The 16,451-nt window shown below is 40.8% G+C and overlaps 1 protein-coding gene and 1 long non-coding RNA gene across 2 annotated transcripts in view; one reads left to right on the top strand and one right to left on the bottom strand.

The window, feature by feature from the left end:
- Positions 1-16,451, top strand: part of Adamts12 (ADAM metallopeptidase with thrombospondin type 1 motif 12) — a 268,248-nt gene that overhangs the window by 41,844 nt on the left and 209,953 nt on the right. The gene's annotated exons all lie outside the window — the stretch shown is intronic.
- LOC143435153 (uncharacterized) lies at positions 5,707-11,244 on the bottom strand. Its single transcript, XR_013105162.1, has 2 exons — positions 10,960-11,244; positions 5,707-6,594 (listed from the first exon to the last, which is right to left on the bottom strand). It is a non-coding gene; the product is annotated as an uncharacterized LOC143435153 (long non-coding RNA).

The raw sequence follows: 16,451 nt of genomic DNA, 5'->3' as shown, positions 1-16,451 counted from the left end.
CCTACCAATTTGTATATACAAGGTAGTGTAGTGGTTTTTTTAGGCCTTTTGCCATGCATTCTATAAAAAAACCCAACCCTATCTTAAGTGATCTTTAAAAGTGTATGTGGTTTGGGTGTATGTGTGGTATGATACATGTCATATGTGTACATATGTAGAAAGATATACACAGAGTTTGATGTTGGGCATTCTTCTCTGTTACTATTGATCATTTTTTTGGAAACAGGATATCTTTCTGAACTTGGAGCTCATCATTCAGCTAGATTGGCTGGACAGCAAGCGCCAGGAAGCTATCTCCCTGAATAGTCTTAGAGCTGCTGTTACTAATGCATGCTGTTGTGCCTTGCTTTGCATGGATGTTGGAGATCTACTCTTGGGTCCCCATGTTTTCACAAGAAGTGCTTTACCCATTGAGCTACCTTCCAGGTCCTATTTTTAATGCTTTTGCTTTTGCAGAAATGCATTCCCACAAAGAGAATCCTGTAGATAGAAATTATTATCATCCAATTTTTAAAGATGAGTAATCTGGTATCTAATAGGCTTATCTAATGTATCTGAGATAGGAAGGTAAGAAGCAGAAAACCTAGCATTCACCTTTCTAGTACAAATTTAGAGCCTGGTTCTTATTCTATGAGCTATGAGTTCTCATCACCACAAAGAGAAATGACCCAGAGGGGATACATGTGAGTTTGACAGTCTACTGTTGTACACGACTAGACAAGATAATTATCCTCACGCATGTGTATGAAATTCTAGCTTCAGCTTCAAGTCTGACCTTCCCTCCTCTCCCATCTTCCCAAAAGAGCTGACCCTGGTTGATGATGCTCCAGACTGTGGTAATTTTAGAGTTGAATCTGAAAATGCTATCCCAGGTCCCCTTGACAACTCTGAACAGTCTTATCCTGGTACGAGGGAAGAGAGAATATCTTGTGTATTGTCTAGATGTCAATTAAACAGCCTATGGCTTAGGCAAGAAATAGTGGTGAGACATCCAGCAGAGAGAAGGGATTCTGGGATAGAGTCAGGTGGCATATTTGCAGGGAAGATGTGACAAGATGGACATATGGTACCTAAATGAAAATGACTAGGCACATGGCAAAATGTAGGCTAGAATAAATGAAATATTTTACGTTTTATTTAGTTAGAGAAGAGCTTAGCTATATGCTCAAGGCATTTGTAAATATACTTTGTAAATATACTTTGAGTCTGAGTCTTATTTCTGGGACCACGGGGCTGGAAGGGAGAACCAGGGCCTAACTTCAAGAGGTGAGAAAAAGGCTAGGTCATCAAGAGACAAATCAGATAAATGATTTTATAAGTTGTCATTTTTGAAGATGACTGACAATTTTTTAATAACAACCTGTCATGTGAGTTAAGGATTATTAATCTTTTCTGCTTTAAACTATAATTAGTGTATTACTGGAGCTTATCATAGATGCTAATTTGGTATTTGACTTAAATGTTCAGCTGCCATGTAATACTTAGCAACACCGTTGAGGCCCCTCCTGCCATCCAGACCCATGGATGGTGCTGTTCTACAGCACGAGCTCAGAAGCTTCACACTGCTTCGCCCTCAGACGATATCAAGCTGTTTTTAAATTATTTGTTACTATTATTGTTTTATTAATTATAAGGTTCTTATTACTTTAGTAATAAGAACTCATTAAGTAATTAAGTAATAAGTAACTCATTAACTTAATTTGTTATTTATTGCATAATTACCTAATGTGTAGTGGTTCACATTTTAATCAAGATAGTTTTAAACACATTTTACTAGTCCAAAAGGCTTCTATATGTATGTACAAATATATACACATATGCATATGAAGTATGAATGCATTTGTGTGTGCTGAGGTGCCTATGGATATGCTTTATCACTCAAATCTTCATGTATTTTTATGTATATGCTAATACGATCATCACCATCATATTTTCCAAGAAGATAAACAAAACAAAAAAGATTAGTGAACTGTAAGTCTTTGGTTCTTTTGGTTCAGAATTAGTCTTCCTTTAAAAAAAATGTTTAAGCTGATAATAGCAATACATGCCTTTAATCCCAGCTCTCAGAAGGCAGTGGCAGGCAGTTCTCTGTGAGTACTAGGACAGACTGGTCAATATAGTGAGTTCCAGGGCAGCCAGAGCTACAAAGTGAGACCCTGTCTTTAAAAAAAAATGCTTAAGTTCTATGACTGAGCAAAAAAGTTTTTTTGTTTGTTGGTTTGTTTCTGTTTTTTTTTTTTTTTTTCAGGTACACTGCTGTAGCCTCATCAAAAGGCAGAAATTGAATATAAACTTTCAAAGCAGAGAATAGAATAGAAAACCAATTTATTTCTTGACTTTCCTTGGAAACATCTCTAACTCTTGTCACTGGCAAATCATGGAAGAGTGTCCAAGTGAAAATATTCATCTGTTTTGTTCTTCTGAAGACTTCTGTTTAGATTTTTAACAACTCCTCACTGCACTGGAGACAATGGAGTCAAATGATGTGTCTAATCCATTCTACCATGTCAAGGGAGGGAGGAACTCTCCCAGTGTGTTTTGTCAACCTAATTTGCCTAGGTGACCCGGTGCAGCCACATTCTCTAAGTCTGATTCTAGTTTGAAGTCTCATTTTTCTGGCTACATAATTGAGCACCTACATGACAGCAACACTGCCAGCCAGATCTCTGTGGAAAGTAGAGAAAAAGTGTGTGTAGGAAAGAAATGCTGTTATTTCCAAGAAGTCTATACATAACTGAATATTATACCTTCCTCAGTAAGTGGAGCAAAACCTCATTTGTCATAGAATTATTCAAGGCAAAGTATCTGATCTTTCTATGCAGAAAATAATTTTAAGGTTCTATAGCTCAGTCTAGTTGTTTTGTGTTTTAGCTTAGAGCCTTGAATGATTTTAAAACTCCTTTTCGGTTTGTGTGGCATCGGAAACACAAATTCTAGTTGCAGGACTTCGCTCTGGGGAGGAGCTTCGGTGACATTTGTCATTTTTGGCTCCTCATGACTTACTCTTGTGAAAGTTTAACTGCTGTCTCAAGCTCTAGTCCAGAGAAATGATGTTTGTAGCTAATGAGGGGTATCAGTAGACTTCTGAATGCTTTTTGGTTACATTCATTTATCTGTTACTGTGTGGCCAGGGGTGCTTGTCTGATATTTCAGGAGGTGACTTGAATTGTTATACAGATGAAGGGATTTTCTGAAAGCTTTGTGGAGTCCTGGCTGGGGCTTCTTTAATAATAAGCCTAGTGACTGTTTGTAGAACATGAGAATGCTGGGTGGCATAGAGGAACATTTTCCTGGGAAGTTGATTGCATTTTCCTACAAATTAGCATGTAGGTTTTTTTTGCCTGCCTGCATTCCTGTCCTCCTCCTCCTCCTCCTCCTCCTCCTCCTCCTCCTCCTCCTCCTCCTCCTCCTCCTCCTCCTCCTCCTCCTCCTCCTCCTCCTCCTCCTCCTTCTTCTTCTCCTTCCTTCTCCCTTCTCCCTTCTCCCTTCTCCCTTCTCCCTTCTCCCTTCTCCCTTCTCCCTTCTCCCTTCTCCCTTCTCCCTTCTCCCTTCTCCCTTCTCCCTTCTCCCTTCTCCCTTCTCCTCCTCTTCCTCCTCTTCTTCCTCTTCCTCCTCTTCCTCCTCTTCCTCCTCTTCCTCCTCTTCCTCCTCCTCCTCCTCCTCCTCCTCCTCCTCCTCCTCCTCCTCCTTCTTCTTCTTCTTCTCTCTCTCTCTCTCTCTCTCTCTCTCTCTCTCTCTCTCTCTCTCTCCCCCCCCTCTCTCTATCTCTTTCTTAAGACAGGATCTCCGAATGTATCTCCTACTGGCCTCAGTGCACTGCATAGTCTTCTTCCCTCAGCCTCTTGAGAGTGAGGATCACAAATGCCAGCCACTGTGCCTGCCTGAGCTGACACATCTTAGTGGCTAATCACAATAAAACCTACTGCCCATTTGTATCATTCCCACATCAGGGCAGTATCTCTTGTAGATAATTCCCTTCCTAAGAATGGCTCTCCTTCTTATGATCACGCAGAAAATCCAGGCTACTTCTTCATCTATTTTCTTCTTCATGGTCTTGTATATTTACCTTTACTTGTTCACAATTTTCAAAGACTCACTTTACCATAATTTCTATTATCTTAAATGTATCTATGTTTTGCTCACATGTATGTCTGTATACTAGGTGTGTGCCGGGTGCCCAGAGGGTCCCAAAGAGGGCATCAGATCCCCTGGAACTGCAATTGTAGATGGTTCTGAGCTACCACATGTGTACTGGAAATTGAATCCTGAGTCCTTTGGAAGAGCAACAAGTGCTCTTAACCACCAAGCAAGCTTTCTAATCTACTTTTTATTATTTGTGTATGTGTGCATCTCTGTGTGTATGTATACATTTGTATGTCTGCACGTATGTGTATGTATGTGCATGTCTGTGTGTCTGTGTGTATATGTGCCTGAGTTTGTCTGTGTGCATATATGTGTGTCTCTGTGTGTTTCTGTGTATATGTATGTGTATGTATGTGCATGTGTATGTCTCTGTGTGTATAGGTGTGAGCCACTGTGTGTATGTGTGCATGTGTGTATGTGTGTGCCTATGTATATGTGTACATGTGTATGTCTGTGTGTATGTGTTGTTTGCTCATGTGTGTGAGTGTGCGTATGTGTTGTTTGCTCGTGTGTATGTGTGTGTGCTTATGTGTGTGTGTGTGTTTGCTTACTGTATGTGTTTAAATATGCTCATATGTATGTATACTTATGTGTGTGTTTGCTCATGTGTGTATGTATTTGCTCATGTGTATACGTATAAGTGTGTTTGTTTTCTCATGTGTGTGTATTGTGTGACTGTACATTTGTATGTGTATGTATGTTTCTGTGTGTCTGTGTATGTTTGCACATGTGTGTGAGGGTATATATGGAGGCTAGAATTGAATGTTGTATTCCCTGGAGTTGGTGGTGAGCTACCTGTACTTGGGTTCTCTGCTAAAGTAGCAAGGGTTCTTACTCACTCAGACATCCCTCTAGCCCTCATAGTTATCTATTTATATTATATGTATTTATTTATTCACTTACCCCCCAATATCAGTACCCACTCTCCTCCCAGTTCCCTCTCTCACAGCTCCTCCCCTCATCCTCCCCTCCCCTCTTCTCTAAGAAGGAGGAGACTCCCTTGGGTAACATCCCCCTAGGCAAGGGGGCCCAATTGGGCCAGCAGGATCCACAGTCAGGCAACACATCCAGGGACAGCCCCCACTCCAGTTGTTAGGGCACTTTCATGAAGACAAAGTGGCCCATCAGCTACATATATGCAGGATCCCCGGTCCAGCCTGTGTACGCTCTTTGGTTGGTGATTAAGTCTCTGAGAGTCCCCAAGGGTCTAAGTTAGTTTATTCTGTTGGTCTTCCAGTGAAGTCCTTATTATTTTTGGGTCCCTCAATCCTTCCCCAGACTCTTCCACAAGACTCTTTGAGCTCCATTTAATGCTGGTTGTGGGTCTCTGCTTCTGTTTCAGTCAGCTGTTTGGTGAAGACTCTCAGAGCACAGTTATGCTAGGATCCTATCTGGTTGACCCTGGCAGCAGCCCATACGTATTTATTTCTTCAGATAAAAAGACAGTATAAATACAACGGATCCCTTAAAATTCAGCTTTAGAGTTATGCACTATTTAGAAATTTTGTTCAATGTTGACTAAAAAGTTTCTAGACACTTGAGAACCCCAGTATTAACATGAACTACAGTAATAATAAAACATTTAATTTATTCAATGAATAGTATTTGCATTATGAAGTCAATGGTACAATATACAGTGATGAAGAACAAAACAAACTTTAAAATCAGAGGCTTAAAGTCTGATGGTGGATATAGTAATTATCATAATTATATGTAAAAATTAAAACATAGCAGAGCTTTCTGCTACAAAATTCTTAATCATCTGAGTTATAGTCATTACTTGCTACCAATTTACATGCAACATCTGCTAGAACTGATATCTGATTTTCTTCTTCCCAAGAAGAGATGAATAGATAAATGGTATTTTGGAGCAGACATTAATTTACTTGAGGACAGAAAAAAATAAAAATATCCTGTACTCAAGTTTAGTACTGGTCATAAGCCTCTTTCCTACAGAAATAATAAAAACAGGAAGACAAAAAAAGTCCCCCCTAAAAGTGTCCCACAGGCAGAGTACCATTAATGGCATAACTCAGAAAGATCCCAGGACAAGTCATACACCCCTTTCCTTCAATGATGAGAGGTCTGTTTTGCCAACAGATAACAATGACTGAAGCAAGTGAAAGGCACTAGATGCACAACTAATTTTTGCAAATTATGGCGAGGCAGGCGTAACCAGAAGAAAGAGCGATTGGCATATAATTAGAACTATATCCAGTGTAAGTAGAATGCAGTCCAGCCCTTGCTGGCTTTCTGAACAGTTTGACCTCGGTATGGTTTCCTTGGGTTGGATTCTTCACTTCCCACACTGCTGAGTGGCTTCCATTTGCTAGCTGTGACTCTCCGAGGAGATTTTCAAAGCCAAGTCTGAAGGATGATCCTAGCTGTGTTTGTATCATGTCACACAGCAGGGAAGCTGGGGATGAAGGAGTTTTCTGTGCCTAGAAAGAGCTAATGGAATTTTGTGAACATCTAGGAGATGCAGCCTTACCATGGAGCCTTTGTTCCTCACCAATGCCCTCAAATGAATGGCCTGTCCCAGGTGGCCATTCAGAGTTAATGACTAGCCCTTCTCTCTCCCTCCTGCATCACTCCTGCTTGCCCTCTGGCCTGAGTGACTTGGAGGGCAAAGGTCTATTAAGATATAATTATGTCCATCCTCTTATTTATGTATTGATGAAATTACTCCCCTACAGCTTGCAAAGAATGCAAAACCTGGGGACGATTTCTTTTAAAGGGAAGTGGTCAAACAGCTTTTTATTATAGAAAGGGGTCTTCCTTTAAGGCTGACTATAGGGCAACTATGCATCCACAAATCACTCCATTTTGCCCCTTCCTTGTCAAAGGGCTTCATTGGTGGTACAGCTTTGGCATTATAACATAAGGCTTATGTTATGTGAGTGTAGAATAAGAGACATTAACCACATTAACCTTATCTAACATATGGGGGTTCTTCCTAGGGCTTCTTTTTTTATCTGTCACCATGGAGAAGAAAGAGACTATCCTCAGGGACAGAATTGACTTCTAAGAATGATGTACTTGGAGGTATTTAATAATTTCAAGTTATTTTCTTCAGTCCTATTAAAGTATAATTGAAAAGAAAAACTGTATGTATTTGAAGTATACAAGATGATGAGTTTATATATATATATATATATATATATATATATATATATATATATATATATATGTCTGTGTGTGTGTATGTGTATTACATTAGTTGCTTTTACCCCCGTGTGAGAGTCTATGCCTTGTCCTTGTTTTCCTTATGTTTACCAGTCTTTCTCTTTTATATAAACTATGTGAAACTGTTTAAAGCTTGAGAAACTCAAGGTGGATTTGTTCCAGATCCAAGTCCCTCAGTTTCACCTTGTGAGTTGCTGGGGTGAATACTATCACCTCTATTCTGTTGTTTAGAATACAAGGTGACTGAAGCATAGGGACAGACACGTGGAGGGTGTCAAGAATTGTGCTTTGCAATTTCAAGCCAGAGAGGTCCCAGCAGTTAGAGGGAGAGGGACACATGGGTCTCAGTCCCATCCCTAACCAGGAAGCTCTTTGGAACTGGTAACTCCTGGCAAAGGGAGAACCACTTTTTTTTTTTTTTTTCTAGTGGATTCTCACTGAGTATATAAGCCATGCTGCAGGGCAGGCTCCATGCCCAGGAATAGTGGACCAATCTAAAACTAATGCCATAAAAACTAATGCATTTTGTTGTTTGTTTTTCAGTCTCTCTCTCTCTCTCTCTCTCTCTCTCTCTCTCTCTCTCTCTCTGTATGTATGTGTATATGTATGTGTGTGTATATATGTGTATGTGTGCATGTAGTTTTGTTTGATTTTAAGAGAGGGAGAGAAAGAACATAAATTTGATTGAGTAGGGAGGACCTTGGAAAAGTTGGGAGAGAAAAAACATAATCAAATATATTGTATGAAAAATCCTTTTCTTAACGAAAAGAAAAAAAAGAATTGTGTTTTATTTTTTAAGAGTTGACTCTGAGGTCAGCCAGTGCTATTTCAACTGCAACACATCACCCCATTTGGCAGAAGATGAGATCTGGACAGGGTTCAGCAAACAAAGAAGCCAAAGAGCAAAAAGGAGTGGCCAGAACTTAATTTAGTCATGAAGGAAAATGGGGGCAAGTTGGGAGCAGTCGGACATAGAATATCAGAACTGACTAGAAATAACTAACTAGCCCACTGTCCCCAGAGGCTATGAGGAAGTCAAGCAAGGACAGCTCCAGAGTTAACCATGTCCTAAGGCCCAATGTGGAGCAGGAGAAAGGCAGATTCTGTAGTACCCCAGTTGTTCATTTCCAGGGTGAAGTCCTGGATTCTGAAGTGGTGCTCTTGCACAGCAGGCGCTCAATTCCTGGTAGGGCTCAGCTACTCCAGGGTGTCCCAGGACAAGCCTGATCCTAGAGGTCACTCTACAGCTCTTGTGCCCTTCCCACCAGCTCCTTCTCAGCAGATGCAAGAGAACTTACACTGAGAGGTATCTTTTAATAGGCTCCAAAGCATGAGCACAGAAGACATACATGGTATGTGGGAATGAGGGCGGTGCAATGGACCAACAGAGCTTTGCTGGTGAGTTTCCTAGTGTTGAAGCATTTGTTTTAATCAGCCTGGAAGCTGAAGAGGAAGTGGAAAGTTGCCATTGTCTGATGAAAGCAGGGCCCACAGTCTGTTATGAGGACACGATCAGGCCATCAAATAGGAACTTATTATTCAAACCCTACTTTAGAGATGCTAAAATTCATTAGTGCCTTTTTACATTTTTTCAGGCCTCTTTTCAAACATTAGGCTTTCCTTTTTTTCCAGATGAGGGTTCTACTTATTCAATGACACATTTTAAGGTTTAGACTATGGAATGATGGTGTGGGGGTCAGGAAGGGCAGCCTTGCACCAGGGGATACCACCTGTGCCTCAAAGTTGTCCACACCTAGGCACTCAGCACTATGTAGGTTAGCGTTTTGCAGTGTGTCTTTTTCTTCAGTGCTCTAAACCCTATTTCCTGTTGGTCTTCAACTTCTTGAGCATCCAAATCTTCCATTCCATGTATCATCCTTGTTAAAAAAATTTTTTTTTTGCTCCTAATGTATATATATAAAACATCTTACATTTTGGCCAGTTTATTCATGCAAACCTGTATAAATTGGAAATCTTATCATTATGTTTTCCTGAGCTCTGATATTTCCTATTCTGCTTCTTCTATTCTATAATTCATTGGTTTTTAATTGAAAAGCATACAACTGAAGACTCTTTCAATTTTCTACCATTCCAGCCCTATGTAATCAATTTGTTCTCCTCCTCATTATTATTATTATTAATTTTAAGAAGGGACTTGTTCTGTAGTCTAGGCTAGTCTTGAACATGAAATCTTCCTTCCTCAACCTCCCAAGGGCGAAGATTACAAGTGTGAGCCGCCAATGCCAGACACACAATTAATTCATACAGTATCTTTGGATAACTACTGCTGAAGTTTAATTGCAAACTAGAATCTCTTGTTTTTGTTAATAAATCCCTGGAACTTGGATCCTACCACAGAGATAGGAGTTTAATTGTGTGGAGAATAAATGGGATCTGGATTTTGAAAAGCTTCCAAGGGGGCTCAAGGCTTAGTAACATTTGAGAATGGCTGATGGAGACTCCTGTGTGCTGAAAGCCTCTCCTGAGAAGAGTTGAATATAACTTTTCTCAGGAGTGTGTGTGTGTGTGTGTGTGTGTGTGTGTGTGTGTGTGTGTGTGTGTGTCCTACAGCCATTGCAAAAATTTGCTCTGGAGTGTGGAAGGACACTTTTCTAATTCCTTCTGGTTACATTAGCTCAGACTCTTTCCTTCCGTCCTAGTTTCATGCTGATGTTTCCCTTGACCCTTAGACATTGTAATTTACTTCTTGGGAACTAGGAAGAACCAGTTACCACCTTTCTGCAAGTAAACCTTACCCACCTACAGCTAGGTAAGATCCAGGGGTATTTAAATATGTCCTCACCATCTGAGACAAAGAACATCCTTTATTTATCTTATCTTGCTTTTCTCTTTCCCAGTGACTGTGCAGATCTCAAATGTTACCCTTGCCTACAACCCTCCACAGACTGCTTCCCATATTTTAGTGTCACCCACACTACTCACACCCAGGGCCCCCTGCATTGTTGAAATGAGAGACATACTTCAGCAATGACCCCTTAATAGCCAATATTCACTGATGTTGACTGAGCCCTTCCCCTTAAAGCTCTCCCCACTTTGGCTTAGGAATTTAATTTGCTTCTTTATATTTTTGTCTCTCATTCTGAATTTTAACCTTCTCAGGATTTAGTCCTATGTCTTTTATTTCTTTCTCATGACATATCCTTTACTATATCTTTCTTCGTCTATAAAAAAACATTTCTTCCCCCCACCTGTCAATCATTGTGTTTATCTCTGTTGATTCCCAATGACCTCTACATGGATGTTATCCAAGCATAGTCAGTCTAAAGCAGAATTTATTCTCTTGCTAGCCCTCCCTCTGTGTGTGTGTGTGTATGTATATAGACACATACACATACATATACATGAATATATACCCTAGTGTCCCTGTCTTAGTATATATATGACATCAGTGACACAATCTGCCTAGCCTCTGACTGTTATCTCATATATGCAGTAAGATGCTACATCCTGTCTCTGCCTTTCACATCTCTCCTGTCATTGTCATCCATCCCTGTGCAGCCTACCAGCTGCTGATGCCAGATCCTCCTTGCTTATGCTTTACCCATCCCCATTGACTCTCACTTTACTGTTTCCATGGTATTCCAGTGCACGCCTCCTCACGCTGCTTACCAGGCCTCTCGAGCTCTCCACGCTCTCCGACTCCACATAGCCCATGCCCCCATCACCACTTCTCTTCTTCCTCTTCTGTTGAATACTATTTAGCTTCCACAGTCTCTGGACTTCCCCTGTCTCTTCTGGATTCAGGTTTCTGTATTTGCTAGTTCCACCACAGAAACATTTCTTATATTGGCAAGAAAACTAAAATACCAAGAAAATGACTTGTAGCCATTTCATCTGCCTATTCCTTAAAGAAACATCTAAATTGCTGAATGCAGTGCGGGAAGATGACAGCACGATGCTAGAACCACGTTCAATTTCAACATTAAGCTTCGTCAATTATTAGCTCTGTGAACTCAGTCAAGTGCCCCAACTCTTTCGCAGTCCTCATTTTCCTTTCCTCATCTCCGATCCCATGAGGTTGACTTGAGTTGACAGATGGGAATTGGTTACTTCAGAGACAGGCAAACATTAAGCATACTACACCACACAAAAATCTGGCATTATGCTATGCGTTTAGTCTTTATCACCGCCATCAACTGGCAGAATGTTTGGTTCCTTAGATTTAAATCCGATGTGATCATAAAATGATATATATAACTTATCATGAGCCATGGACAACCCCAGGAATGCAAAGTAAATTGTGTATGTCAAATGGAAGAGCACTAGCTATGTACCAGCACTAAGGCAAATCGCAAATGGTACGGGATTCGGAGAATCGCAGTGAGAAATGGCTATTGAGATTGCATAGACAAAAGAGACATGAGTCGTTTTTTCTCCTCTTCCTTCTCCTCCCTTTCTCTATCCCTTCCCTTTTTCTCCTACTCTCTCTCTGTCTCTCTCTTTCTGTATGCACACACACACACACACACACACACACACACACACGGATAGGTACACATATGTATGACAGTGAGACATTGATGTCAGTTGGTCAGTTGTCTTTCTCAGTCATTTTCCACCTTATTGGTTTGGGGATGGTGTATTTCCCTGAACCTGTAGGTCACAGATTTGGCTAGACTAGCTGGTCAGCAAGTCCTGGGGGCCCTCTTGGCTCCACCCACCCAGCACTGGGATTATAGATAAGTGCCATAGTAGTGGATGTATTACATGGATAATCGGTATCTGAAGTTAGTGCTATGTTTGTGCATCAAGCATGTGATGGGACCCATGCCCCCAGTCTTATATGTAGATGTTTTAGCTTGTGGTAGAAGGAACATCGGGTATGATATTGATCTGCTTATTGTATTGGAAATTAGAAATCAGGGCTCAGAGGAACCAGCCCTACTTATTGAGACCAAAGCATTTTAAGTGGAATAGCTGAAAATTGTTGTGAGCCTGAGACTGTGTCTGATTACCAGATGCTGGGCAGCGTTCCTTACACCACATGACAGACAAAGTCACAAAGCTCACGTAGTAAAGCAGGGAAACAGTGAGTTTACACAGGGGTATGACTTGATCAAGATCCCATAACTCATGCCTCTGTATGTAGGTAGGATTCAGATTAGTAGGGCATAATGAAGGTGTGCAATGTAAGGGATTTAATTTTTTTTAAAGTATGGATTTCATTTTCCTTAGTTCTAGACCTACCAGCATACTTAGAGGATGTAAAACCAGATGCTATATTTTTCAAAAACTCAATTTTCTTTTCTTCCATTTCCTCATCCTTCCATTCTTCCTCACCTCCCCCTCTTTCTCTTTCTTATTCTCTTTTCCATGTCCCTCCATTTTTGTCTTTCACTTCAGAGTTTCATGTAGCCCAGGCTGGTCTCTAGTTTACTATGTAGCTGAAGATGACCCAAAACTCCCAATCTTCTTACTGTCACTCCTTCATCCAAAGTGCTAAAGATTATAGGTGTGTTTCACCATTCCTGGTTCTATCCTGTGGAAAAAAACACTGGGCTTCATGCCAGCCCTCTACCAATCGAATTCTATCCCCAGTCCAAAGTTCCCTTCTTGTTTGTTTAATTTTGAGTCAGGGTATTACTTTACAGCTTTGGGTGGCCTGGAACTCTTTATGTAGACCAGGCTGGCTTTGAACTCATAGAGATCTCTTGTGGATAGCCCTGGTCTTGTATTTTGATGCTACTTCCACTTTCCCGAGAGGGGCTGTAGACAAGGAGTGAATCAGTATACAGGTGACTTCTTGTGAACTTTCTGCCCACCTTAATTTGTAAAATAAAGGCTAGAGCCAGTGATTGGGCAGTAGAAGGGGAGAGGAGGAGAGGAAAGATGGTGGCAGATATTCCTGTCTCTAGCAGTCTCTAGCATATCTAGGTTAGTTAATTGGGTTAACAATTCTAGTTGTGTGGGCATCTTGTGTATTGAGTATTTGCTCATATATAAATCTATTTGGTTAATCTTTAAGCATTAAGAGTCTTATTTCTACCAGGTACTGGAATTGTTATATCTACCACATGGGCGTGGTGAATATTCCCTGGGTTTTGGGGGCTGGACACCAAGAAGTTGATCAGTGGAGTCAGCAGCCACCAACGTCTGGTGGGTCCTGGGCTGGCACCACTGGCCAGCTGGTGCCACCATTAGTGCAGGAACTCAGAGCAGGAACATGGCAGCCAGGCTGGGAGCTAGCTGGATGTGCCATTTTTTCTAATATCTTCCACAGATATTAGAAATGTTAGATTTACTTGCTTCTGCCTCCCAAGTGCTGGGATTAAGGTCACACACCAATAGGCCCATCTAAAGTTCCTATTAAAATGCTTTGGTGAAAATTTTGAGTTTTTGCCAAAACACTTTCAATGTACACTTGACAAGACTCAGGCAGAAAGATGTTTTAGTATGTTATATAACTGGACCAGATCTCCTAAACTTGGATTCCAGAAACCAATGTCAGCAACAGTTGCTGATGGTTCCACTTTTCTGTGGAAGAACAGTACGTTCAACAATCATTTCTCCTGTAATAGGCTAGCAATGTCCTGGTGTATGGACTAATGTAAGAAGACCACTAAGTAGATGGCCCTCCTAAATGGTATTGCTATCCTTTGAGCTATGGTTCTGGTGGTCATGTACATTTGTGCAGACTAATTGCATCTCTAGGCTCATTAGTGACCTTTGCATATTGGAAATGAGGAGAGAAATGAAGAAATGGAATTAATGTTTACTGAAAATGTAGTGCTGGGCTGGAGAGATGGCTCAGTGGTTAAGAGTATTGGCTGTTCCTCCAGAGTTCCAAGCCCAGCACCTTCATGGTGGCCCACAGCTGCTTGTAAGTCCAGTTCCAGAGGGTTTGATACCCTTTTCTGGCTTCTGTGTGTATAAGGCTTACTCGGGGTTTACAGACATACATTCAGGTAATACTTTCACACTCATAAACAATAATTCAAGGAAAAGAAAATCCAGAATGTTTTTGTAAAAGTTTCCAGCTTCCCATTTGTACTCTACCCATGAATAGGATATGAGATGCGGTTTACAAAAGATCTGCAAATAGAAGGTAGGACTAGAATGTGTGTAGCTCTAAAGCACGAATACTTTTCATATAAATTTATCATATTTAAAACTATAAAAATTACCCAATTTGGAGGTTTATATTTATTAACTACCCAGTTTTCAGCAGACTACGATCTGAGTCATTTCCCCCTTTAAATTAGAGAAAGACTTTCAAAAGCATACACACAACCTTTTTTGTCTGCTACTCTTGACATTTTAGTACAGAAACATTCATTAGCAAGGCAGGCACCAAGCAGTGCATAGCTCTGCGCTGTAAACTTGATAAACCCTCTTCTTTCTCTCCCTCTAGGGGTTCTGACCCTGCTCTGTATGAAACTGCTTATTTGATACAGATGGAGCCACATTAGAAGGCAGGCTGTGGTGCAGTCAATGTTCCTCCTAATTCAAACTATAGTTAGATATAGATCCAAAGGAAGATTAAGCCTCGGGTGCTCGCTCCATGCATGTTTCTGCTTCTGCTTCTCTTTGTTCTTGCCATGTGAACTATTGTCAAGTTGTCTTAGCAGCTAATGTATCTTGAATATCTTTGATTTCATCACTGAGATAGAATTTCTAGTATTCATTAGACAGATTAATGTAATAAGTTCCTATTTTCACCAATAATGTTTTAATCCATTATGCTAATTGGCAAAGTGTGAGCTATTGGTATTGATTCAGATACGGGCAGAAGGAAGCTATGTCCCAATGTGGCTCTTTATCTTTTAGTGCTTGTGGACCACATCTAGGCATTGCATCATTAGCTTGGCAAGGTCATAGAATTTGAACTAAACCTACTGTTTCCTAACCTGGCTACCCTGAAATATTTTACATCATAATGTGGGCTTCACATTCCCTGTTATAGATTAACTAAGAGGTCTGTTCATTCTGACCCTACCAGGCTGTAAATGACCTTTGATTTGATCTCAGCACTCTCCAGCTCTCAGCTTGGTAACTTTAAATACTTTCTGTTCCCATCTTTAACAGATGTGTCTTGTATGTTTAGTGTTCTTCATCCTAGGACATCTGATAGGAGATACACTTGTTATTTTGTCCCCACTGTGATTGCTGTTTGGGTTGATATACTATGATACCCTGAGACATTTCCAGTAGATGACTTTGCTGGTCAGTGAGCCCCACCCATTTAATGCTAAGGCTGTAGCATTTGCAGGCAGCCCATGTGCCAGAGCAGCTGTTTGCAGGTTCCATCTAAAGCACCCTTTCAGCCCGTTAGTCCTTTGATGCTGTAGATTCTCTACTCTACACAGAAGTTGGTGCATTTATAGATTCCAAATAAAATCCTAGCTTTTACATTTCAAATAAAAAATCTCAGCTTTGCTGAACTCTCAAGTCTGTTCTTGGCACCAGCTGTTTGAAATTAAACTTTTCTGGTGTCTTAAAAAAAAGCATTTATAACTTCATAATTGATTTTTAAAAGATGTAAATTGTCATGTCAGTCTGAAGAAAAAGGACATGGCTAAATAGCAGTCTTTAAAAGACATGTCAAGCTGCTGGTAGCATCTCTCCCCACCCCCAAAATGTAATTTACGGTGTTGAGAATTATGCTGCTTCTTACTTCTCTCCTTGAGTTCTGAAGTGTGTCTCAACCCACCCTGACCCTTGTCAACACAGGGACGCACTCAGGTGTCTGCTCACATTCCCACCTCCCTGGAGACCGCCAACACACGCACATCTGTAAAGACAGCTATTGCAGATTTTAATACTGATGACCTAGCTACCCATGGCAGCTGGTCCCAAGGAAGGCAGCAAAGAAGAAGGACCTCGGCCAGGTGGTAGTCTCCCCACCCTTTCCTTGTTTATCTGCTGTGATTTACTTAGCTGAGTGTCTGTTCTTCCTGAAGATGTCACAGAGCAGACTAAGGCCAGGAAATCTATGGCCTAATTCCCAGTTGGCCTCTGGCTTCCTCCTTACCAGGTCAGCAGCCACTTGCTTGCTTGAGACCTCCCCCCAACCCCCACTTTTCTAGTCTTTACAAATAAGGAGAAGCCTAAAGCACACAGGCAAGTCTCCTTATGCACAAGCATCTTTCATTTAAATTTAG

The sequence above is a fragment of the Arvicanthis niloticus genome, chromosome 19 (genome assembly GCF_011762505.2).
Source record: "Arvicanthis niloticus isolate mArvNil1 chromosome 19, mArvNil1.pat.X, whole genome shotgun sequence".
Lineage (NCBI taxonomy): Eukaryota > Metazoa > Chordata > Mammalia > Rodentia > Muridae > Arvicanthis > Arvicanthis niloticus.
The sequence above is the reverse complement of the archived record's forward strand: the minus strand, read 5'-3'. Positions and strand labels throughout refer to the sequence as shown.